Below are 25,144 nucleotides of genomic sequence, written 5' to 3'. Positions count from 1 at the left end.
TGTGTGAGAAACAAAGTTGTGTTTTTGCAGTAGAATGTGTTTTTGCAGTGGAAAATTCCACTAAGCTTGCATATTCAGAAGTGATTGTGCAGGCATAACAGTGACATAACAGTAGGGAGTATGTTAAGCAGATAAGGGGAAGGTCCCACTGTCCCAAAATAAGGAGAATAGCCAAGAAAAACAGGACAAGCAGTGCAAAATCAGTAAAAACAAAAAATCATGGGCCTTCTAGTCATGAGGGAAGAAGGAAAAAACAGAAGATGAGAAAATAAAGGTTGGGCAAATAAAATTGTACATGTATGGTATAGTAATAATCATCGAGTAGTTTGTGAACCTGTAGTGCTCAGCCAGTGAGGAAATGTGAGGAGTCAAGCATGGGTTATAGGGAATATAAGATTATGATGGACTTTTGCTGGGAGCTCCTGCTTGCAGGACACCTGCCATTGCAATTGTGAACAAAATGGCTTCACAGAAGACCCCGTCTAAAAAAAATATTGAGGTATTTCTTACAGTTGGAAGGAGCCTTGAAGATCATCTAATTCCAACCCCCATGACGTGGGCACAAACACCTCCCACCACACCAGGCTGCCCAAAGCCCCATCCAGCCTGGCCTTAAACACTTCCACTGGTGGGGACATCCACATCTTCTCTGGGCAAGCTGTTCCATGAGGCTGGGTTCAACACCCTGGAGTAGGCCAGCCACCCCATGATCTTCCCAGTGCTCCACCCAACACGCCTCCAGGATAAAATGTGGAAAAGCAACACCACTACACAATTCCCCTTTAGTTTCGTGCTCAGAGATGTCACAGTACTTTTGCAAGATGACCTTAGGGTCATCTGATGAGGTATTATGGTCCCCTTTCACAGAAAAAGGACTTGCCTGAAGTGAGAGCCAACATGACAACTCCAAACACCCAGTAGTAGACAAAAATGCTGAAAATGACAACGTTATGCAAACCTCCTTTTTCTTCAGAAATGTATTTTTTTATGGTTAACCTTCACTTCCATAGACAATTTCATGATCACCTGGCATTAACATGGCTAACCATGAAGACAAACCCAGTTAATGTCTCCTAACAACGCGCTAGCCAATTACTGTGTCAAACAGATCCCATCTCTAGTGGATCTTTGGAGGCCTACATCTCTCCTAGGCATGAGCATGATGCTAGGACTGCCTGTGCAGAGGTGGCTCATGCTGTGGTTCAAAACTCTCTCTGTTCCCGTTAAAGCCCTCGTGCTCCCTGGCTGTGCAGTCTCAATGGAAGTGGAGCACCCCAGCATCATCAGTACAGACTGCCCAAAAGAGAATTGAGGAATGGAGTTGCAAGTCCACCCTTAATGAGTTAAACTCAGATATCCGTCCAAATAACCAGGCCAATAGACCTTATTCCTAAATTATCACAGGGCAGCTCCAAATCTGTCACATCCAGTTTCTTTTCTGACATATAAAAGGCCAGAAATAGCTGTCTGCAGCAGCACGAGTAACCCTGTTGGGTATTAGACTCATTTCAAGGAACTCAGGAATTATCCAGTGGGGGCCACAGCTTCTGTTTGTTAAATCTCAGTAATCTCAGGAATTATTAAGTAGGGGGTATAGCCGTAATGCCTGTGGATTCTAAATGCAATGATAATTGAGTGTTTAGCTTCCTACCTGTCTAAGCACTTCCCTTGCCCCTGTCTCTTTCTCCGATGAGGATTCCAGCTAGGGTTCTTGTTAACCTTAGTGCTGTTGCTAGAAAGAATGAAGTATTGTGAACTCCTGTGAATGTATGTTTCTGTAGGTCCAAATTCTTTGGAACTCAAAATATTTCTCAAGTCACCTGCCTCCACTGGGAGACTAATCCACCAGGATGAGAGTCTGTCTTTGTTTCACTCCTAAAAAGGGACTTCATAAATTTCTTTTTCTTTCTTGGGATGGGGGTGAGAGAAAAATGTTTTAGTAATCGCTTTCAACATCAATAATGACAGTAGTAGGTGAATGCACATGGGAAAGCCACATATGCCATATTTTTATCACTTCTCTAATGTGAGCACTGAAAGCAGCACCTCTGGTACTGCTATCTTAACTGTGAGGGGAACAAATATTTTGTTTAGCGAAGGATTCCCAGATTTTAGAGTGTTCTTCCATTCAAATTAGGAAAAAGTTTCCCCATTTTTCAAATACTTTGTAAAAAAAGGATTTTAGGACATAGTCTGGAATCAGTTAAAAACTGTGCTTTCAATAAAAATACTCTGTTGATTTTAGTCTTTAATTTATTATTATGTTAAATAAATGTTATACTGCAACATAAAGTATTTGAATTTTTTTGTTGTTCCAAAAAGGCTAAAAGACATTTACCAAAACATTTACCAAATTACCAGAACTTTTGAAATTTTGTTGAATTTCAGCAACTTCACAATTTCCTGAAGCACTTCTATTAAAAAAAAAAAAAAAAAAGATTCCCTACACCCTTGCAGACTGTAAAGGAAAATGGTCATTCTCTCATTGCTAGTATTGCAACTGTCATCTCTCTTGCTGACCCCACCTGGTTTTCAGTAACACCTTCATAGGCTGTGCATTTTTTTGTCCATAGATCTTTGGCTGAATACCCACAGTAAGGTACATTTTGTTCTGTTCTTATGCTTATCGAGTGTCAGAGGTTTGTTTTCCTTCTTGTTGAGAACAGATCACATTAAATTACTAAGAACAGCCCAGGACCAAAAATACATCAATTTTTCACTTCTGTTCTGAAAAGTAACTATAAAATGGAGTTATGCAGTCACATATTTATTTTCTCAATGATTTTAAGGTCAAATATGCCCAGTTTAAATGTAAAAGGTGTTTTGTTTTGTTTTTAAGTATTAATCTATCTGTTAATCTACTGCAACTTGCAACCTAAAGGTCAAGATATGTCTTCATCACCAATGATACTGCTAATTGAACCTTGGTCAAATTATACCAATATTTTTTACCAGGAAGTCTCTTTTTTATTATTTATTATTTTTTTTTATTTTAGCTTAGGCTTTCAGGAGCACCTATATGAATCACGTTAAGGAATCAGTTGAGAAGAATAAAATCTCTGTCTTTCACCTCGCTTTAAATACTATGTCTGTTTAGAAACGCCCTACTTTGCACACAGGCATCACATCTGTATGAGGGATTTGCATCAGTGTGACTAAATTGATTTTGCTGCATCATTGCACATTTGCTTTATGTAAACAAGGGCCTTACTGTTGGCTATGCTGAACTAACGAGAAGAAAAAGGCAATGAGAACTTTCTCTAAGGTTATTTGGAGATAGGGCTCTGAATGCATATACAGGGAAAGCAAGAAGGGTTGTTTTGATTATACATGTTGCTACTTTTACAGAGTTGATATTCAACGAAGCAAAGCTCATTAGAAAATTCAGAATCAGTTAATTTAAGCCAAAGCAGCATGCTACAGATTTCCTACCAGAAAGATATTACAAACATTATCTTGTAACAAACATTATCTTGTTTTTTTTACTGAAAATTTTATTTGCAGTAGCAATTAGCTACTAAATGATATTTACCTCTTAAAAAGCCTCCAAACTATTTTAGTGTTTCCCTTTCGCTGTGTCCTAAGTCTCATCCAATCTACTCAGCTGGATCTGCAATGGACAAGATGCATCAGGACCAGCTGGAGTCAAACAAGCTCATCGGTTTTATTATGCAGCTTCTTTGAACAGCCCTGAATAGATGGCAAGACAATGAAATATAGGATAAGCATGTCACAAACCTGGCTAAAAGCCACACTAGAGAGGCACAAGACTGTCTAACCTGTAATAATTCCTTCTAAGCCCTCCAGCCATTTGTATCTAGACTGAAGTCAAGAGTGTTGCACATGGTCAAGGCACTCACCTGGCCTCATGGCTCTGAAAGCTGACTTTGCCATGGGAGACACCTACACTCTGTCTTGTGTAAGCTCCAACACAAATACCAAGCCTCTCTACATGTTTTTTCATTCCGTTGTATTGAAAGACCTGTGGTATTAATTCTTATGATATTATAATGAAATTAAAGGACATAGATTGCATATATAGGAACTTTAAATAAAAAATATCTAAAACTCACACATTTTACTCTCAATTAGCACAAGACATATGTGGACCAAGTCAAACACAGAAAAATCGAAGAGCATTTCCTTCTCAAAGTCTTCATGTATAGTTAATATGTGGGGGAGAAGGGTGGGAGATAGGCAAAGTTAATTTTGCCTTTGCCTTTCCACATATGACTTCCATCTATAGGTAAATTCCTTCCTGAGCATATGGTTTGACATACATCTCTTTTGGCAACAGTGCCAGCAGTTAAGCAGTGCCACTTTAGCTGCTCAACCATGGACTGCAAGAACATAGCACTGTTAAATGGCAACTAAGATATCTTGGGAGGGGTGGAGGGATTATCTGGTTATCTTTCTTTTCTTGGCAGCTGGAAAGAAAATCTTTATAAGACAATGACTTATTAGTTATGGATCGCTGATGAAACCTTGATGCCTGTGTTTTGGCTTCCCAGACATAGTCTGCTCTGGCTTTAACATAAAGGGGTGAATCTTACTTATACTTACAATCAGAAACGGTATTTTACAAAACAAAGCAGAATTCATATGGTGAGGGAAATACACCTCTAATTATTATGAGCTGAAATGCACATCTGTGGCTGCTGGTTCTATCCAGTCTCTCTCTTATTAAATACCCCAATAGAGTGGCAGTGCCCCAACTCCTTCAGCACCACCTGATTAAAGTAGTATCAGTCACAGGACCAGAAGAAGCCTGTGATTCACATGGATCAGTGGAAGACTAGGTTTAGAAGACAAGGAAGACAAGGTGTTACATGACTTTGAGTCAGGCCATTCTGTGAAGATCTGAGGGCAATGTTTACATGCTAAACATTTTAGTTTCTGCCCCTTCACACAGTTGTAGCGAACAATAAGACTGGAGGTTTGCATAATCCAAAATGCCGCATGCTGATGTGCTGGCAAAATTGAAGAGGTTAAGACTGATGCCAGCTTTTGTATCTGTTGACTTGTTTTATTTAAAATTCATAATATTACTAGAGGAGTCAAAACGAGGCTTCAACTCCATTGGTATGAACCCTCAGAAATATTAGCAAGGAGAGAAAAACAGCCTTATATCTTGATTCAATTATCTTTCCTATGAAACTGTGCAAGTGCTGTTACACCTCTTAGAAATGTACCTACCAAACCATAATATTCTACATATTCTGCCTCTTTTAGATTAGTGCCTTAGTGTATGTATTTTTTAATTTTTATTTTTATTTTTTTTTTCAGTTGGAGCATTGTCAGCACTGTAGAACCATCTAATATTGTGACAAAACCTGCTTATTCACTCACATGCGTATTTCCATTGTAAATCAAACATGCAAGTAAAGCAAGCAGAGTTTGACCATAAATTGGAGAGCTTCATAAGCGGAAGCTATCTATTACAGTCACAGAAATCTGACCTCCAGATCTGTGGAGCTGCATATTTATGACTTTCCAATGCTTGAATAGATTTTAAAATAAACCAGTCTGTAAATACAAGGAGAAATCTAACTGCAGTGTTATGAAGTTGTGCAATGCAGCACTCCAGATTTGTTTTCTTTGCAGATATATGCAACTCTACAGAACCATGGGCAGTATGTAACTATCTAAATGCCTAATTTATTTCCTTTACTTCCTTTCAAACAAGCTGTACTGCAAAGGAATATCTTAATCTACAGTATCTTTAATTTTAATGTTTTTTGGTTTTGATTTTGGGGGTGTTGGTTCATCTATTAAAGACATACTCTGGGATCAAAGACAACCAGATTGACTTTTGTTTTTTGTTTTTAATAAATATCACATGCTTGCCAGGGCGAATTAGTGAGTCTACAGTTCCGTTTGCATTTAAACAAAAATAGCATTTTCCTGTCCCATGGGTATGTTGTGAGGGACCTCAAAGACTGAGATGTCTCACATACTGCTGTAATTGGAAGTCATATAAATAATGTTCAGCCAGCAGATATCCTAAATGTTAAAATGAAGTTGGAACTCAGAAGTACTTTCTAATTTGCCATTATTGCCATCCAGTAAAAGATTAAAATAAGAAAGAATATTGCAAATTTAGTTTTGCTCTCAAGTAATGACTGGGTGCATTTTACTCCATCTTGGGACACAACTTACAGCAAATGACATGATTTTCATTTCAGATAAGGACCAAAAGAAAATTATTCCAAGTTATACATTTTTACAGAGATTATACTTTATTAAAAGATCATAAGAAAGAATACCTAAAATTCAGATTATCAGCAAAAACACTTCGGCATAACTCCACTGAAGTAGATAGAACTAGACCAAGTTATACTTCCTGACAGTCTGTCCTAATGTCCCTAACCATGGTTTCATAGAGTGACTGAAAAGTCCACCTTCCCAAAATACACATGATGGTTTCATCCTGCTGGGAAGCTGAACGTCATCACAACCCCTCTTGCACTCCCCCTCCTCAAAGGAAGAGGGGCAAGAGAATACGATGGAAAAGAGGGCTCCTCTCCACGGGCTGCAGCTCCAGCACATGAGCAGGGCCGGAGCAGGTCCTATGCCTGCGGGGGCTCTCCATGGGCCGCAGCCTCCTCCAGGCTACATCCACCTGCTCCACTGGGGGCTCCTCCACCCATGGGGGGGCTGCAGCGTGGAGATCTGCTCCATGTGGGACCCATGGGCTGCAAGGGAACAGCCTGCTCCACCAGGGGCCTCTCCACAGGCCACAGGGGAACTGCTGCTGCCTGCCTGGAGCACCTCCTGCGCTCCTGCCGCACTGACCTTGGGGGCTGCACAGCTGCTTCTCTCTACGTTTTCTCACTCCTCTCTCCCAGCTGCTGTTGCACAGCAGATTTTCCCTTTCTTAAATCTGCTCTCACAGAGATGCAACCAGCGTTGCTCTTGGCTCTGCCAGCAGTGGGTCCTTTTTGGAGCCAGTGGGAGCTGGCTCTGATCTGACATAGGGCAACTGCTGGGCTCAGCTCACAGAGGTAGCTCCCTGCTATCAAACCCTTGCCATGTAAGCCCAATACAATATATTATTTTATTTCTTAGCTTCTACTTGACTAATCACAGGAGTGTGCCAAAGTAAGAAGGACTGATGTGAAAATGGACCTGAATAGAATCTGTATTGAGCTGGAAGCATGACAACTCTTTCTCTCTTGAGAAAATTAAACAACCAAGACAGGTGTGTTTTAAAAATATATGTATATTAACTTAAAAAAAATCTGCTAAAAGGAGATAGCTGCTATAAAACTACATAAAACTATACTTGTCCACTGAATTGTAGAAGTCAAGATATAGAAGTTGCTTTAAATAATTGATGGTTATCCAACAGGCCAGCGCAAAATTTTTCCCTTCAGTAATTTTCTACAGGTCTGCCCAGGTGTGAATGCTCAGTATCTCAAGTTAGAAGTCCCACTCTTGCCCTAGAATATGATGCCACAGTCCAAAGACTATCATAATTCTGAGTGCATTTGTTAATGTTTTTCTTTTGTTTTCCTACCTCATTTTCCCTAAGTACATTCTTCTATATATATATAAAAAAAAGCTATTTGCATTGTCACAGTATCTGCATTTCCAGTATCTGCAGACATTAGCAGTGTTTACCCTTCAGTATTTTTTCCTGAGTGTATTTAATGTTAATTTTTTCTTCCATTCCTTTACTCACTTTTTGCCACATTTCACTGCATTCTTTCCAATTTTCCTGCATTTCTATTGTAGCCTTTATGCTTTCCCTCTAACACTGTGCCACCTCTATGCTCACTGCAATATAGCAATCATGTCCCAACAGCATTACAGCGAGATCATGTCAGATCAGAGTCATGCAGTAGTCATATCAGATATACCACACTGTTCTTATACGATTATCTGTGATGTGCTGTAGCCAAGGCACAGGGTTATATTAAGAAAAATGCCTAAGGACTTTCAGAGGAAATATAGGAAGCCAAAGAAAAGCAGCGTTTCAAATAAAAGAAAAGAGCCTCTTTCACTTCAACAAGGTAGAGGAAAAAAGAAACTTCGTTAGTGATATTGCAAGCCACTAACAATTGAGTGATTCAGACTTACAAGCAACCAACAATTACCTCTCATACATCAGTCTTCATAAAAGCAGTATTTCAGTCATTTCCTGCTCAGGCTGAAGTCCTGTGGGTATCACAACCCTGATGTAGCCTAGAAATGCAGGGTGAGGAAAATGAAGAAGGTGGGAAGCTATATTTTGAGTACCAATAGAGCTAGTATTTTGGAACCTAAGAATACTGAGAGATTTTGGGCTCTCTGCCAAGGATGTTGCTGTATGTTGGGTTACAAGTCCTTCCTCTAGGGTTGCATGGATTTAGCTAAATGGGGAGAAGAAGAAAAAGTAATAGCCCAGGTAGAATCATCCTAATCTGCTTGGCCAGACTAGGAGCCTGGAGAGCAAGAAGGCTGAACACATTCCAGGCAGATTTCTCTGAAATGGGGAAAAAATAGTTTATGGCTTAAGGAAATAGACTGTTTTGCTCAGAATCTTGCATTTTACACAAAATGGAAGAGAAGGTAGAAAAGGAGAGAAGATTAAAATCTTATTTAACCATCTCTAACTTAGTTTCTAATGGACTTATAATGTTTAGGTTCAAAAGAGATACCTCCCAACCAGTCTGTAATAGCCTGACCATGGAAATAAATGCAATTTTCCTGGAGCAGTTCACTCCAGCACATCCTTACACAGCTGATTTCTTTGTTTTGTTTGTTTGATATTTTTATGTGAATTATTTTGGAATAAAACAAAGACACACCGAAATCTGCACAAAAGACTATATAGCAAGAGGGATGCGTAAATCATGTTGACTGGAGAATATGAAGTAACTGGAGAATAATATCTATTTCCATAAGTTTCTTATTTGCAATCGCATGGAGAAATCTTTCAAACAGAGAAAGTACTGTCTTTTAGATTTTGCTTCAGAGCTTGTCATTACAGAACAGTTCCTCTAATATCAAGTAAAAACAAGCCAAAAGATGGCTTACTTCATGGGATCCATTCAAGTATTTTGCTTAACAAAATGACAGTAGGCTGCCATTCCCTTACGGGAAAATATTACCTAAGCCAAGGAAAAAGAGTGTTGGTAGACATAGGAGATAATACACCCTCTATTGTTCTGATACCCATGAAGCATCCTATAGAAATTAAGTGCATTTGTATAAAGTCATCTCAGTTTCTTTTTTCACTCTACTGCACTAGTGCTAACTGGCACGTTAAGGCAGGATTTGATTATGTGGCTTATGAGGTGAATTGGTTTGTATCCAGACATAAAATGAGTTGTCTTGAAGAATGATATAGGGGGATTTAACTTTGCTGAGTCAAATTTCAGTAAAATAAATAGACCCAGAGGGTCAAGTGTATTAAAGCAACTGTGGCACTGTACAAAACTGTATTGCTAAACATGTTTTGGGATAGTGTTTGAGGTTGAAAATGCATAAATCTTAGTTTGCTTACTCCCGTGGCAACATAAACTACAGCAAATTTTTAAACCCTTTAACAAAGATAGGAAAAAAGGAGAAAAAAAGCTGAAGGATAAAAATTATTCAGAATGCAAAAATGTTTGGGTTTCATTAAAAAAAAATCCCATCCTCATTAACTGTTAAGAATCTGTATGTAGAAAATATTATTGTTTAACAGGCTTAAAGAGACACTAAGAAAATGTATTATTGTTGCTATTTTGGAAAAGAGAGTTATTAAGTTCACTGAGATGGGCTGGAACTTCTATTGGAATTGTTGTCAAAGTCCAGTCCTTCCCTTGACAGACAGACCTACAAACAAGAAGGCATGAGAGCTGAAAGAGAAGGGAACATAGCTTCTTGTTCTGGTGTTGGCTCTGAATAGCAAGTTCAGGTTGCTCGAAAGCCTCACGCACAGCATATGCTGTGCTGTCTGTTGGTCACATGGAAGCACGGAAATGGTAGTTGTGCCCAGCTGACAGCTTTTTGGAGGGAGTCTATTGAGAGAGTCACAGCAGTTCTCCAAATGTCATGGTTTTAACATCTCAGAAAGACTGTTCTTAAGCAGAAAACAACAGGAAACATCTGTGAAAAAGGAGAGAGCAAGGGAGGGAAGGAAAAGCTAAAATAGGGGGACTGTGACAGCTAGATCCTAGTCTCATTCCAGGCATTGTTCAAGATTTAGCCAACACAGGTGGAGGTATGAGGCCGCCTGGATTCCTCCTACTAGCCTAAGTCAGGTCTGTCCAACTTTCATATTGGTAACAAATGCCCAGTATGAAGGAGCCATGGTGGACTGACTGCAGAGAACGGGGAAATGTTATGTTAGAAGCTGAGCTGTATACTGGTCACCTTGAACCACACCAAAGATAGACCTTGGCACAGCAGGATCTCATTTTTCTTGTTTGCAAGTACATTTCTTATCTTCTCTATGGAACAGAAATCTGTACAGTGGTCATTAAAGATACTGTATTTTTTTTTTTTTTTGTAAGAGTAAACGTATCAACCATGTTGTCCTATCTGAACAATATGAAACCGTATAATTCAGGACTTGTTATTTGACACTCATTCTCATGGGAACTAGTGCAAAAACAATTCTGACAAGTCTGACATGTCTGACAGGCTGTAGGGGAAAATATGCTACGCTTAAAAATTCTGATGACTACTTTGAGAAAGCCTAGATCTCTCAACATTGGTGCTAGGACTTAAAAACTGACAAATGATATCATTTGTGTCAGGAATGTGCAGTTCTTATCCTCATGAAGTAAGTGTATGGAAGGTCATGGTGCATATTTAATATAGATAATTTTGACAACGGAGTTTCATAAAATCTCATTTGCTATGGATAGGTGCCTGCTACCATGGGCTGTAAGATTTCTAGGCACTCAAACACCAAGCTAGGGGGCTGCTCTTCCTTGAGTGTCAGCAGCCCCATTGGTGGTATCAAGGATGTGGAAGAAGGAGTTGTTCAAATGCACCATGAAGAAAATCTCAGATATACTGGATCCCAGAGCTGTGCTGGAGGAACAAGGCTTGGAGAAGGGATCTGGGAGTTTGGATGGTCCAGCCAGTAGACTGTGAGCAAGGGATTTCATAATGGGAGACAGCAAGGAGAGAATTGGTTTGGGAGATCAGGAACAGGGATCTAGTGTGACTGGCAATGTGAGGAGACTGGGTTTGGGATGAAGTGGGGAAGGCAAAGAACAAGGATGGTGAGAGGCTGAGGGAGACACAGCAGATTAGCTTGCAACTGGAGTATTCATCTACCTGATTACTTGTCAGCCCAGCAGAGAAGCAAATCCTCAGTTCATGTTTCTCACCAGTGCTCATCAGCAATCCTCTTCTGGGAGTGCTTTACTCAGAGGATGACAGCCCGTGACTGGTAGTGGCACTCCATTAGCTCAAGTAGCAGAAATCTGTGCTAATTCTGCAGTTCTCATTCTGCTGAGAAAAATGAGGGATCATGATGGAATTTGTCTCTTTCCAGCTCATTTTCATTTTTCTATCTTTTTTCTGTTTAATAAAATAAACAATTTGTTAAAGAACATTACCAAGATTGCTAAGTCAAGCAATTGAAATAAGGAAATAGCAGAATCAAATAAAATGTTTATTCTGTTTAATTAATTTTTCCTAATGTGATATTAGGAGCTTATCCCCCCTTCTTATCCCTGTGTGGCCTGATAAATAATTAGCCCAAACTCATTTACAGCAGCGAATATGCTAATACTACATAAATATTTCTTCCAGCATGTCTTTTTTAATACGTCTTCACTACACAGAGCAGCTTTCATTCTCTCCCTGAGTTTGTACAGGGAAAAGACAAGAGCCACATCTATGCAATCCTCCTGATTTATCTGTTTTGCACAGTGTGACTGCTGCCCTCGCACTGAATCTCAGTTGTTTCTGGGCTTTGTGCTCTGGTCACAGGCTGTCTTTTCCAGGCTGTGCGGTATCTAGAACATTTTGAAAGTGACTTATGGACCAATAAGGCCGAGGTAATTTCCCCAAATATCTACAAAATAGAAAGGACCCTTTGCTCACTCCGGGGAGTAGCCTAACACTGCCTGAGAGGAAAATGAAAAACTAATCATATTTTTCAGAGGAAAATAGGGGCCCATATTTGTGTCTTGGCTCACATTCCCTCTCTTCGAAATAAGCCTTAATGTTCCAGCATACGTGAGCTATGACTGAACCTGCCAGATTAGCCTAGAGAGACAGGTCTCGTATCAAAAATCATTGTTTTCACAGAGATGAAATTAACCCAACATTAATCCAAGAAAACGACTGGAAGCGTGGAAGGGCTTGAGCTGTTCCCAGCGCCTGCAGCTGCTCCACCCAATCGATACCCTGAGCGAGAGCGGGGCTGCAGCAGGAATCCAAAAGAGAAATCATTTATTAGCTGATAATAACAAAGAGCCCAAGCTACCTCATTGTGCCGTGCTGTGGGAGCTGTCAGCACAGGGCTGTGTTCCCAGGGCGCGGGGGCTGCCAGGGCCAGGCCGCAAGCACACCACGTAGTGAATTTTGTGCCCTCTTAGCCCTGCCTGGCCTGTTAGGGAATTAACCCAGCCTCAATTACTGCACAGAATACTGTAGTGCAGTATAAGCACGTCTTCTAGTCTGTAATCAAGTGCTCTGATTATATAAGAAAATTGAACGTCATTGCGTAGATGCCGCCTCATCACGGCTGTATTCTGGGGCCCGCAGCCTTCATCTTCGTGCTTCTGCTGCAGAAAAGGCAGGGGACTGTAGCATGATCTCACCTGCGCAACTTGCATCATGAGGTGTGATGTCTGCTGTGCATGCTTATTGCTGGTGAGGCAAGGGTGAGCTATGGCTTCTGCCTCATTGCTGCTGTCAGCCTTGCAAGCAGCTAGGCAGTGGCGTTTCAGCGGAGGTTTTGGATCCAGAAAACAAGCCTGTTCTTTAACGCACCTCCACTCAGAGAAGCGTGTGAACGTACACTTAACTTACGCTCAGTAGGCCCTTAAAATAAGGCACACATTTAAAAGCCTCTCCTGAATCAGGCTCTTTACTTCAACTGCTGTATACATATAAATACATATGGGCTTTGGTGGGCAGGCTCCCAGGATAAAAATATATAAATTTAGTTGTTTAACTTGGAGAACAAGAACAACCTCATTTTGGAAATGAGGTTAAACCTCTATGAAAATATTGAATAAATTCTCATTATGAATACATGTAAGAAACACTGATGCTCCTTTATGGAGGCAGATATCTAAAATTACTGCAGTCTTTACTCAAAACACAGAAACATGCTGCTGCTCAGGACACAGGAATATATATATATAGCACAAGAAGGTGGAAAATTTTCACCAGATACCATTCAGGAATCTGGGCTATGTGTGGGTCGATTTTATGAGAGAAGTAAAAGAAAGCCAAGAACAGACTGCCAAGTTTGGCTTTAAAAAAAAAAAAAAAAAAAAAAAAAGAAAAGAAAAGCAGATAAATAGCAGTTTTGTGTTAAAAATTAGCTAGAAAATGGTTGGGAACTGTAACAGAGACAAGGTATTCTGCCTTTGGAGACTCTCTGTAATCAAACAGGAGTTTACGTGCCCTCTTACATAGCATCACCTCAAAAAGCATGCTCAGAAAAAGCACACTCCAATCTCAAACTTCATGAGCTGAAGCTGAAACAACTGACAAAAGCTTGCAGATCACTCAAATAAAAAAGGACTACTTATTTTATATATATTAGTGATCTTTCAAGATAAATATCATATTGAACACCCAAATATTAACGGTTAAACAGCAGATCTGTCTCTAAAACAGACAATACATAGAAACGCAACATGATTTGACTAGAGATCCCTCATTCAGCCTAGGCAATAAAAACAAACCGTCATTGCTTATGACGCCAGCAAGATCCAGATACCTTTGAAGATACATGAAAGCCAAAAACCCTTTAATCAGGCTTCATGTAATCTCTACTGTGGCATGACTTACCTGAGTCCCACACCTGCCAACTCTTCCTGGCATGTGGACTTTCTCCCTGGTCTATCATGACTGCAGCAATCACACAGCGGTGCCTTGGCAACAGGCCCTCGGCTCCTTGAAGCGTTTGGCAGAGTGCTTTAGCCTGGACATCAGCTGCCCTCTGCATCTCTGGAGTGAAAGCTTTATTTTCCTTCCCTTCGGTAAGGTTTCTGACTATTACCTGCAGTGGCAGCTAATAAAACGAGCTAGCTAATGCAAGTTTTGTTTCACAGAGAAAACAAAACAATTACAGGGAATGTATTTGTTGTTTTTCTGGAACCCTTAGCTTATTCTTACTGTCTTCTTTCTTCAGTAAGACTGGAATATACAGTGGAAGCTTTTGTTTTCTGTTCCTCTCCATCACTTGTTGGTGTTCCTAATGGACACGGTTGAGATTGATCCCTGTCATTCCTGTGAAGTGGGTCTTTTTAGGATCTCTCATGAGTATCCTCTTCACACATTGGTCTCCACTTGATCCTGTTATGGGGGACTCTTGGGAACTGCTGTTCACAGAGTGGACACCAAACACATCCTGTTCTCCCTGCTGACTCTGAAAGGTAAGCTGGTGGGCTGTTTGACTCCCTGTGCTAACGACAGAGCCCGATACTCAGACTTTCTCACAGGCACTTCTTCTGTCAGGGATACTATTTTTCTAGCATCTATTGATGTCTCCACCTTCCAAGGTCTATTTTAGCATTGTAATTATATGCAAATAATAATTTTAAAAGTCTTGGTTTTGTTCTGGGACTCAGTATATTTTATTTCCCATGTTGAAATGAGGTGAATGGCAGAAGATTTTCCTAGCCTTGCTGTCGGTTCCTTCCTAATTATTCAGGAGTAGGATATGGACAAGGCAGGCAAGCTGTTCTACTTTCCTGGAGTTTGTGTTTTCTAGCATGGCTTTGATGCTTAGTAGTAAGCTTTCAGAAACGTTTGCTTTGATAGCTGATTTTGAATCCTGCTTGACTTACTTTTTTTTTTTTTGCTAGGTTATGTTTCTTCACAGCTTTTTTCAGGTCTATGGCTCAGTAACACAATATTACTAGCACGGTTTATGCTTCCAAGATATGTGTAATCCACCCATGGTATGCTGCTGCTTCTGCTGCCTACACATTAGCTATGTACGATAATGCAAAACAGCAACATAAAACAAGTACGGCCTTGTTTTATGCCAGTGCTCAAGGTGAAATAGTCTACTACCTAGCTGTGCTCCCAGATGCAACCATCCATCCCTCCCCGTAAGGCTGTGGGGATGGAGGATGAGCTAAGTGCTGCAGTCCCACAAGACATTCCCAAGGCTGCTGTAAAGTAACCTTAGAAAATCAATGAGACTGGTGATGAGCAAAGCCTCTCATTGCAGGTGTTCTTTCAGGGTGCTCTTTTGTGTGACTATCCAGTTTTCTGGGCATGAGCCCAGGGACTGTTGTCCTCCAATTGTCCATCCATTATCTGTTGTCTTGCACAGCATTCCACTACATTTGACTTCTCCTACAGCATAGGGAAGAGAGATGGTTTCCCAGTCACTTTTTTTCTTTTTAATAACTGCATGTTCTCACTCATCAAAAGTTTTCTTTTCCCCAGATTTTGTTCAACAACTTTTTTAAAGTTTTACTCCTGCATTGACATCATGGCCTTTCAGCATTTCTGCTAAAATCATGTGTCATTGCATTGTTGCTGCTACCTACTGGACTATGACTTGCTTTTCTGATACTGCTACTGAGCCAGTAGCAATCTCCTGTTGTCTGAAGTCACATTTCAGCAGAATCTAGTGTCAAGGAAGGGCTGAGCTCTGTCGAAGACTTCTTTAAAATATTTTACCCATCTATCACATGTCCCTATCTTTGCTTCTGATCAGCCCATTTCCTGTTTAAACTAGCCACACAGGATTTTTGTAACTTGGTAAACAAGATCTGTGGTTTCCTACCATGACATGAGATTCAGTTTCAAGTGCCGTGTCTCTAATACATCTCTGTTCATCTTTCTTTGAACATCATTTTTCACACATTGTTACGCTTCCATGTTCCATTTTGGGCAGTTCCACACTTTTCATCAGTCTTAGAATTAATGAATTTTCATTTCTGAGTTTTTCTTTTTTTTTTTTTTTTTTATGGTACACACCTGTTTGGGCTTACCCAATTTGTTGTTCTGCCTGAATTGACACTGCTGCAGATATATCACATTGTTTCATGAGGCAGCAAGGCAAATTTAATGGTTCACTCCCGTTGAAAGGGCACTGCCCAACCTTAACTCCTTCCAGTCTTAGCTGCATGTTCTCACTTCCTCCTTGTTCTTTGGTGCTCTTCTGTTTTTTAGTGAAATCATTCAGCTAAGTAAATCAGCACAAAGCCAACCAGTTTAAAGAAACTAGTCAGCTTCTGTCAGGCTAGTGAACTGAAAGGGCTCACAGGCCAACTGGGTGAGGGCCTGCCTTCCTAGGTCAAGAGAGAAGCTAGTACCACAGGGACAAGACTGGGTGAGAGGCTGGATCACCTTACATCGATGGCAGCATCTAGCTCTTACAGAGACTCAGTCATCCTGGCAGATGTCCTGATGAGTGTTACACCTTCTTAACACCATTTCTCCACTTTCCCTGCCATCAGTTCCAAGAGCAACATAAATCACAGAATCACCAGATCAATCTGGAAGGAGCCTTGGGAGGTTTGCAGTCCAACAATTCCCACTCAAAGTAGGGTCAATGCTAAGCATAGACCAAGCCACTCAGGGTTTTACCCAGTCAGGTCTTGAAAACCATCAAGGATGGAGACTGCCAAACCTCGCTGGGCAACCTGTGCCAGTGATGAATTATTATGAATTATCCCTATGGTGATTTTTTTTCCTTATAAATCTGCATGGGCAAAGTCAGAACATCACACAACATCATTTAGTTTTCTGTTTCACATCACTTATTTTTAAGTTGTTTTCCTTTTGAAGCCCATCCTTCCCAAACTATCCTGGTTGACATTTTGAAGACCATCACTAATACTACCTGTAATGTAACACATCTGACTTCAGCTTGCGTACGTGTCAGAATCTATTTCTCCAAGTCCTTTTTGCCATTTGATAAGGCCTTCATGTTTCTAACAAGATGCTTAGAAACATTTCAGACAGATTGCAAAGACCAGTTTCTTTCCCATTATTTTGGTTGATCTTACCCACACCAAGTAATTTAACACGAGGCCTAGATCACCCCTATAACTCCAGCTCTGCATTACTAATAAAATGGCTGCTAAGCTTTGAGTGACAATACATAAATTTAAGCAAAGCAAAATAAATACATATATATATAAATTAAAAAAATGACAACAAAAGTGAAATTGTTCAGTTGGTATTAGTCACCCCAGGACAGAAGGAAAAAGAGAAAAAAACTATAAAGCTATAAAACCCTGAAGGAAAAAAAAATCAAAATAGAAGATAACTCAGCAAAACCGAGGATCTGAGGATCAGCCTATTGCAAGGAGCAGTGGAGAATGCTACTTCCCCATGTGATTACCATCTGCCTGACCAGCAGAAACTCAGTGGGTACCTGCATCAGAGATGGTAAGTACATTAGTGCTTAAGCTAATTGCATGTTAGTACCAGGCACTTACTGCACGTATAATCCAACAAATAGCATAATTGATGCATGCTCACAAATTGGGTTTGTGATCCTGCTTTCAAGAGTCCATGCACAGGAAAAAACACCCAAATAAAAGTGAGTAAAAACACTGAGTTTTATACTATACCACCACCCTATCTGTTTCTGGGTTGTTATATACTTACCTTTGGTACAAGAGTGATCTACGAAAAGAAATAGAGATTTAGTATTTCTTTAATTCCTGCTTTAAGGGCCATTGTGGATATGCATGCTCTCCTCTACATTTCTCTGTTATAGCACAGCACTGTGCAATATCCATTTTGGCATGTGGTGTGCAATGCATTGCTCAGATCACCTGTTTTGCTGGCATGCTTCCTCCTTTTCCATCCTAATTGGCAGAGGATGGTTTACCTTCCCAGGGTGACTCATCCTGCAGGCTGGCTGGCTCACACAGCATTCCTCCATCATCTGCACACAGAGGTATGTAAAGGCAGGATATGGGTGGAGAAGGAAGCGCAGCTCAATTATGGAATCAAGAATGCAAGAGGGAATGCATGAAATTAATATTGGTAGAGGCAAATGCTGGCTTTCTTCCTAAAATCTTAAACTCTACCTTCCTCTTAGGATGGCTTCCAGCAGAGACAAAGAATTGGGCTCACATTGCAGTCCAGGGAAATGATCTTCACATAAATGTAAGAGATCCAGGCAGTTCACTATGCCATCCAAATAAGCTAGCCACCAGAGCTGAGAAGAAAAAAAGTACTAGAAACAGTGGCGAGGGAAAGCTGATTTTTGAAGTTGAAATGAACTATCACTTTATTTCAGACAAATAAGATTAAAAAATGTAAATAGCAGTAGGAATGTCAAGGTTTGGGATAAGAAAGAACAAGCAAAAGTGGCACTTTGGCTTTTGAAGCCACATGCTTTCCTGTAGCAAGGTCAGCTGTAACCTAAAGACTCATCAAGGAGATAGTTGTCTTGAGTGTGGGGAAGGAAGGAAGGGTGAGTCTGCTGGCCTGTGCATTTTTGCTGTGTGGGCAGCTACTAATGGGAGCAGCAGCCCTCAGTGATGGCCTAGTGCCTGGTGATATGGCCAGTAACAGGACCCCAGCAGCTTGCCAGCACTTGGTGATTCAGCCCGACAGCAGCTCTGAAAAATTTCTTCTTCTGTTGGTAGATCTATACAGATGTGTGCTCTCACTAAGCTCAACGCAGTCAACGCAATCTTTTTTTTTTTTTTTTGGCACACAGTTGTTTATCAAGATAAACATGCAATGCTACTATCAATTCACATCATCACATCAGCAGAGTTAATTTTAGTGTACACTAAAGTTTCCTGGAAGCCAAAGGAAATTAAATTCCAACTGAAAATTAGGCGTATGCCTAAATGCCTTTGCTGAATCTCACCCTGTATACCTGACCTGATGCCTCATGTTGTATGTTTTCTTGTTTCCAAGTGTTAAAAAATTCTTTCAGAGCTGACACTACACAAACTCTCTCATAACACAAAAATCAACTTTTTGTTCTCAAAGACTGGAAAAGAAATCTTCAAAACAAAATGCAAGAGTTATGAATAGGTGACTACATATACCTTTTTTGAATTCACATATAGCTTTTCAGAATTCAAAAAAGATGAATTTTCCATGCTCATCATTAACCTTAATTAACCTAATTAATTCCCATCATTAATCATTGATGCAAATGAGCAGCTGCCTAGAGGAAGGTGAGACCCAAATCACTGTCAGAGCTGAGGGAATGGCTGGTGCAGTTCACCTTCTTCTCCAGCCCTAGAGCTGCCTGTATACCATACAGCCAATTCTATCTCACTGGACAGGTATCCCATGGGCGGCCCAGACAACCTGCCTTTTGTCCTGACAAACTGAGGATGAGCTGGAGCTACTGGGAGGATGTTATAGACAATGGCAAGAACCCAAGGAAACGATCCTCCAACATGCCCACTATTCCCAAACCAACTGGTTAATAAAGCTATTAACTGTCAGTGATGTCACCTGATGGGAGCATACCAAACCTATACGTAAGAAATGGAAATAATTCAATCACTTACAAGCTAGTGTGTCCTATTGGCATCATATTTAGAGTTTTAGAACATTTTTTTTGAAGGCAGTAATAACTGAAAGATAGATAAATGGAAAATGAGATTAAAATTAATTGATGACTAAAAAAATAGCTCATGCTAGAGATTGCTTTCTTTGATAAATATGGAGACAAACATGCTTTTGGGTAGCTGGAAAAAATAGCATTTGGTATAAACAAAGCCTCAACGAAAATGTTAAGTGATGCCTGTATAAATATGCCACATCAGACATGCAATAAATGCTACAGTGATACATGACTTTATTTAGGAATGCAGAACACAGATAATCAGGAAAAAAATAGACCAATGAGTAAGGCTGACTGTGGTTCCTCTTCCTGCTTACATCCTTAAGTCCTTGTAACACATCGTTTGGCTATACATATAAGTTTTACAGTTACACTGCATGGCTAAATCATGGTTAGCATGTGTGATAAGTCATGCGATGGAAGTTCATTAGCTTGTGAAAAACATGGGGCCAATTAAACTGGGAATACGAGAAAGATAACACCACAGAAGTTAGGATATGAACCCAGAAAGTGAGGTGCAGGAGTGAAAGATATGAAAGAAACCAGCATAATGTTCAAGGAACTCAAAGGGGAATTACAACGTGAGAAAAGTGAGATGACGCATGCTTAGATTCCTGAGCAGGATCCTCAGCAGCAAGCACCAACCCAGGTACTTGAGCACGTCATCACTGCAGCCCTAGTTATTAACATGGCAGCTCAGTGTGGGTTCCCACAAAATGTGACTACTCTAAAGCTGTTGAGCAGCCACTCAGTTGTGTGCTGCTGTTCTGTATGTAAAGGGGAAGGGGTGTTACATCCTTTGGTAAGAACAGAACAACACTGTGGTTTGTGCAGCACATCCCAAATTCATAGGGGTAGACTGAAAACTGAAAATGAAGTCCTTTCAGCCCTGAGAGCTTACTGAAATAGGAAGACACATTTTCCTGTTTTTTCTGGACAGCTATCCTTGGATTTTCTTCTCCTACAGCCTTCATGAAACCTCTGAAATGCCAGGAAATATGAGGCAAATTTGGTGTGTTCCATTTCAAATTCTGAACAATTCTAGCCTATCTGCTTGCTTACCATGTAGGTGATACTCTAATGGCTGCCACCAGTGCTTTCTGGGATTATGCAATTAGGTTTTTCCACATTGCTTGTGTCTACTCATACCCTTCTCTTGAGAAAAAAGATCTAGATTTAGGTTATACTAAAACTGATATAAATGAATAGTTGACCCCAATGTGGTTCTGTAGGCTGAATAAAGACATGTTTTTTCATAAAAGTATATTACTGCAGTAATTGATTTCTTTAGAAAGAGTCAATTAGAGAGGAAATAGATACTGAAAGAGCATGAGCACAATGGACAAAAACAGAAAACGAGGAGGTGGTGGCTGGGGAAGAGAAATAGCTGCAACAGAGGAAGAAACTATGAGTGAATCAAGGGGAGCGTGTACTTCTCATTATTTCATACAACATTATCGCTAAAATACGTCAATATCAGTGGTTTGTATTTATACAGACTCCTGTCAGGATTGGTGGCAATCCTGTAGCTCCTTCCTTCCAGCCAATATCAAGGGAGCCACAGCACAAAGACAGCTTCTTTTTGCTCATCTGGTGAGGAGCAGTATTGTGGAGTCCTTATTAAAGTCCTAGAGCAGTTTAAGCAGCTTAAACTGCTTTACAAGCTTAAAGTGTCTAAGCCTGCAAAGCTGCTTAAAGCTATTTAAGCTGCTTAAGACACTTTAGGCTGCTGGAATGTGCTGTAGGGTCGTATGCAGCATCCTGGCCTACAAACCAACCTGTCCATCTTTGGGTTTACAGGTCTGAGCAATGAGACCTCTTCAGTGGGGTTGCCAAAAGCAAGTTCAGCTGAGATGAGCTTGGTTTACTTGGGTCTATTTGTCTCTCTTCACTTTGGGATTTAGCCAGCCCTTGACATCTGATAGGCTTGTCTCAGGATTTTTGAACTTCTGCAGTATTTTACTCTTCTACAAGAGACTTACTTAATGGTAGGCCTGAAGCTAGCCTAATTCATTAGGTCAATTTTCATCCATTTGCACAACAAGATTCATGAGCTCTAGTGTTTGTGTTAAGAGATAACCTTCTTATGCACTATGAAATCATAGCTTTGGTGTCTAAAAGCCATATATATTTTTAAAAAGAAAAAGGACAAGCAAATATTCACTGAAGCATGGCCCAAACAGTGAACACCAAGTCTAAATATTTCTGATTTTCTGGAAGGTCATGTTTGTCCAGATTTTGACCTTATCTTTGAGGATTGTGGCCATTTTTTATTAGACTAAAATAACAATGCAAACACTTCTGATGTTCACAGTCACATTTAGATCAACAACGTAGTGTACTGTGAAGAGCACAGATTTCCCTAGAAAATACCTGATACATTTATTTATTTTTAATACAAAGTTGTGACTAGAGTTTATCAGAAGTTTTTCATGGATTTGGTTTTCCAACAAAGAGCATATTTTCTTCAAACCTTAGTTCTGCTTAGTTTTCCTTCAGGAGCATGATTTTAAAAAGATTTATTTTGAGGTAACACAAAATGTATCATACTGCAGAATGCTACTTTATTTGCACTGTAATTCTGGTTGGCATTTTCTTGTGTATACCAGGGTCCTTGGAGGACTGTGGTTTCTATAATGTTCATTGTGCTCCGCTGCCTAAAATATATATGTGGTATACCGTGACTGCAACATTTTGGGTTTTGAATGTTGAAATATTTAGTTGTAATTCAAGCCCTCAAAAATTTCAAACTTTCCAAAACACTTTTTTTCTGATTTCTATGTAACTAATTTTCCAAATTAGAGAAAAAAAAAAAAAGATCTAAAATATTGCAAACAATGACTGAAATTCAGAATTTCCCACAGACTTAGAAATCTTGACTTGTTAATTTTACTGAGGTCTATCTCTGTGCTGTTGTTTTCCAGACCCACTGGCACAAAAACAGGATTTTGTCCTTTTCTATTGGCAAAGACAATTTGATCTCTGTTTATTTTGGATATGTTTGTTTAATTTCTCATTTGAGCACTATCATAAATGATTAGGTCATTACTGCCCTGGGAAAATAACTAGTTTAATAATTAACTTGTAGTTGCAAAGCTCTACGGCAACTGAAAAAAAATACTGTAGATTACACATAAATCATAGAAATATAGTTGGATGATTACATAGTCTGTTGTTTCTCAATATTTTTAATCAAAGCTGTAGCTAACCTTCCTGAGGTTAGTTAGAACAAACCAAAACAAACAAACAAAAATCTAAGAAAAGGAGAGTATTTTAAGTCCAAAGAACAACCTGTGTAGTCTTCCATAATGACTAATGAACATGTCTGGGACTACACGTGGAATTAAATGTTTTCTTAGCCCAATCCTGTTATGGATTACCTTGTCATAACTTGAGTACTTCACTGTAGTTCTAGGAATCTCATCCACTATCTGTGAAATATTCATTTGATCCATCTTGTAGCTATGAAGAAAGACCATAAGTATCTTGGTAATGGTAGGCGGCAGTCTCTCTGATTTGTGTCAACATTAAGGACAGGATTATACAACCTTCTTAGATAATATATTCTAGTATTAATCTTTTCTTCTACTTAAAATGTTACTACAATACGTTATCATAGTACATTACAAATAAAAAAAGGTTTCTTGCCCATATATTTGGTGGAAATGAAAAAAAAATTACCTTCTTTGTAATAAGCTTTTATGTACATGAAAATTGGTGACTCTCATATAACCTTATATTTTCTATATTAAAAAAAAAAAAAAAAAAAAAAAAAAAAACTTGCAATCTTTCTTCTTGAATCTAATTTTCCAAACTTCTTGTCCTTGTTGATTTTTTCTGGATTGTTTCCAGTTTATCTACATCTTTCTTAGCTTATGTTGCCTCAGAGTAAAATACAATAGTTTAGCTGAGGCCTCACCAGTGCCAAGAAGAGCACACTAATTATCTCCTGTCTTACATATAGTGTTGCTAGCAGACAATTCAAGAGAATTTAGAATTACATTAATCTATTTTCCTCAACAGCATCACACTGTTGGCTCATTAATAGACCTCATTAATCACTAGATCTTTATCTGCAGTGGCATTTTGTGGCTGCGCTCTTGATTTTGACCTCCTAAATATGGTCCTCTGTGATTGTCTTTGTTCAATATTTTAATGTTGGAATTCAGAACCTTTCAGAACACATCAAAACAATTTTGAATTCTAATTCCGTCCTTGAGCATATTTTACAAATCTTTACATGGTGTCATCTGCCAAAGCTTAGATAACAAAATCTGAGGTACACTTGCAAGTCTTTACTGAAACTCTGAACAGAATCCTATCTGTTAGGAGCTGTGCAAGACTTCTCTTCAGTATCCTCCTAGTACCAACAAGTACCAACAACTGTATGCAGGTTCACGTCTACTAGTGGACTGATATAGAGGTTATTATAAACGAGACAGCTTTCTCCAGTCCATTTACGAGCACACAGGACAGTGTCAAAAGCCTTACTTAGGTCAAGACACACCTTGGGTCAAGATACAGTCAATTCTACTGTTTTTCCGTATCAATAGAACCAGTTCCTTTGATCAAGAAGGAAATTAGATTAGCCTGACAAAATCACGTTGGCTGTTCCTTATCACCTTATTATTCACAGGGCATGTATGTGTTCACTTTTAGATAATTTGTCCCACTATCTTTCTAGGTATTGAAGTTAGGTAGACTTCCCAGTAATTCCCTAGGTTCCTCATTCCCCATTTTTAAAAGCAGAAATTGTTATAACCCTGCAAACCATAACCCGCAGCCAACAATTCCTTAATAGTGCTCAAATCGGAGCCTACTGCAAATGTCACATTTAAGAAACATTATTGAACACTTTCCATCAGATATTTTTTTAAAACCATGTGCCACAGCAGCAAGAATTAAGGAAAAGCAAAGCTTTAAATTGAACAGGTGTTTTGCTTAAAATAATTTGCAGAATATGTGTTTTAATGTCAGATCTCTGACCATTACTAAAAGTCGTGTGAACACAAACTTATTCCCATATTAGGCTGTACTGTTGCTGCAGGCCCCTGAGACTTACCGCTCTTCCAGGAACTCAGAGATAAGTTGAGAGTTCAGTATGTATTAAGTGAATTTCAGCAAGCTCTAGAGACTTGCATATATCTCATTTATTCAAACAATCTATGACTTTTTTTTTTCTCCTTTTCTGGCATATGTTCCCCTAGTTAAGAAATAGTATTGTTAAGTATCTGTCATTAATGTTTATGTGTATGTGAAGAATGTAGCAAAAATAAATAACGAAACGTTTCACTCTACTCTGGGTATCTGTTATTTGTGCCTCTGCCTTTCTCTTCCTCTAACTCCTTGGTATTTATAGAACCTCTTTTTCTTCCATTTTATGCTCCAGGAAAGTTGTAACTCATTTTGTGATTTAGTCTTCCTGGTTATAACCCTAGATTCTTATACCACTGTTTTATT

At 39.4% G+C, this 25,144-nt stretch overlaps 1 long non-coding RNA gene across 6 annotated transcripts in view; it reads right to left on the bottom strand.

The window, feature by feature from the left end:
* Window positions 1–2,198: 2,198 nt before the first annotated feature.
* Window positions 2,199–25,144, bottom strand: part of LOC137845950 (uncharacterized) — an 82,753-nt gene continuing 59,807 nt past the window's right edge. For 2 of the 6 annotated variants that reach the window (XR_011090349.1, XR_011090333.1), the window contains exons 5-6: window positions 17,975–18,307; window positions 2,199–11,433 (exon numbers count right to left, since the gene is read on the bottom strand). This is a non-coding gene — a long non-coding RNA (uncharacterized lncRNA). The other 4 variants (XR_011090338.1, XR_011090344.1, XR_011090346.1 and 1 more) reach the window with 4 other exon arrangements.

The sequence above is a fragment of the Anas acuta genome, chromosome 1, assembly GCF_963932015.1.
Source record: "Anas acuta chromosome 1, bAnaAcu1.1, whole genome shotgun sequence".
In the NCBI taxonomy this organism is placed as follows: Eukaryota; Metazoa; Chordata; class Aves; order Anseriformes; family Anatidae; genus Anas; species Anas acuta.
This window is presented reverse-complemented; position numbering and strand designations above follow the sequence as displayed.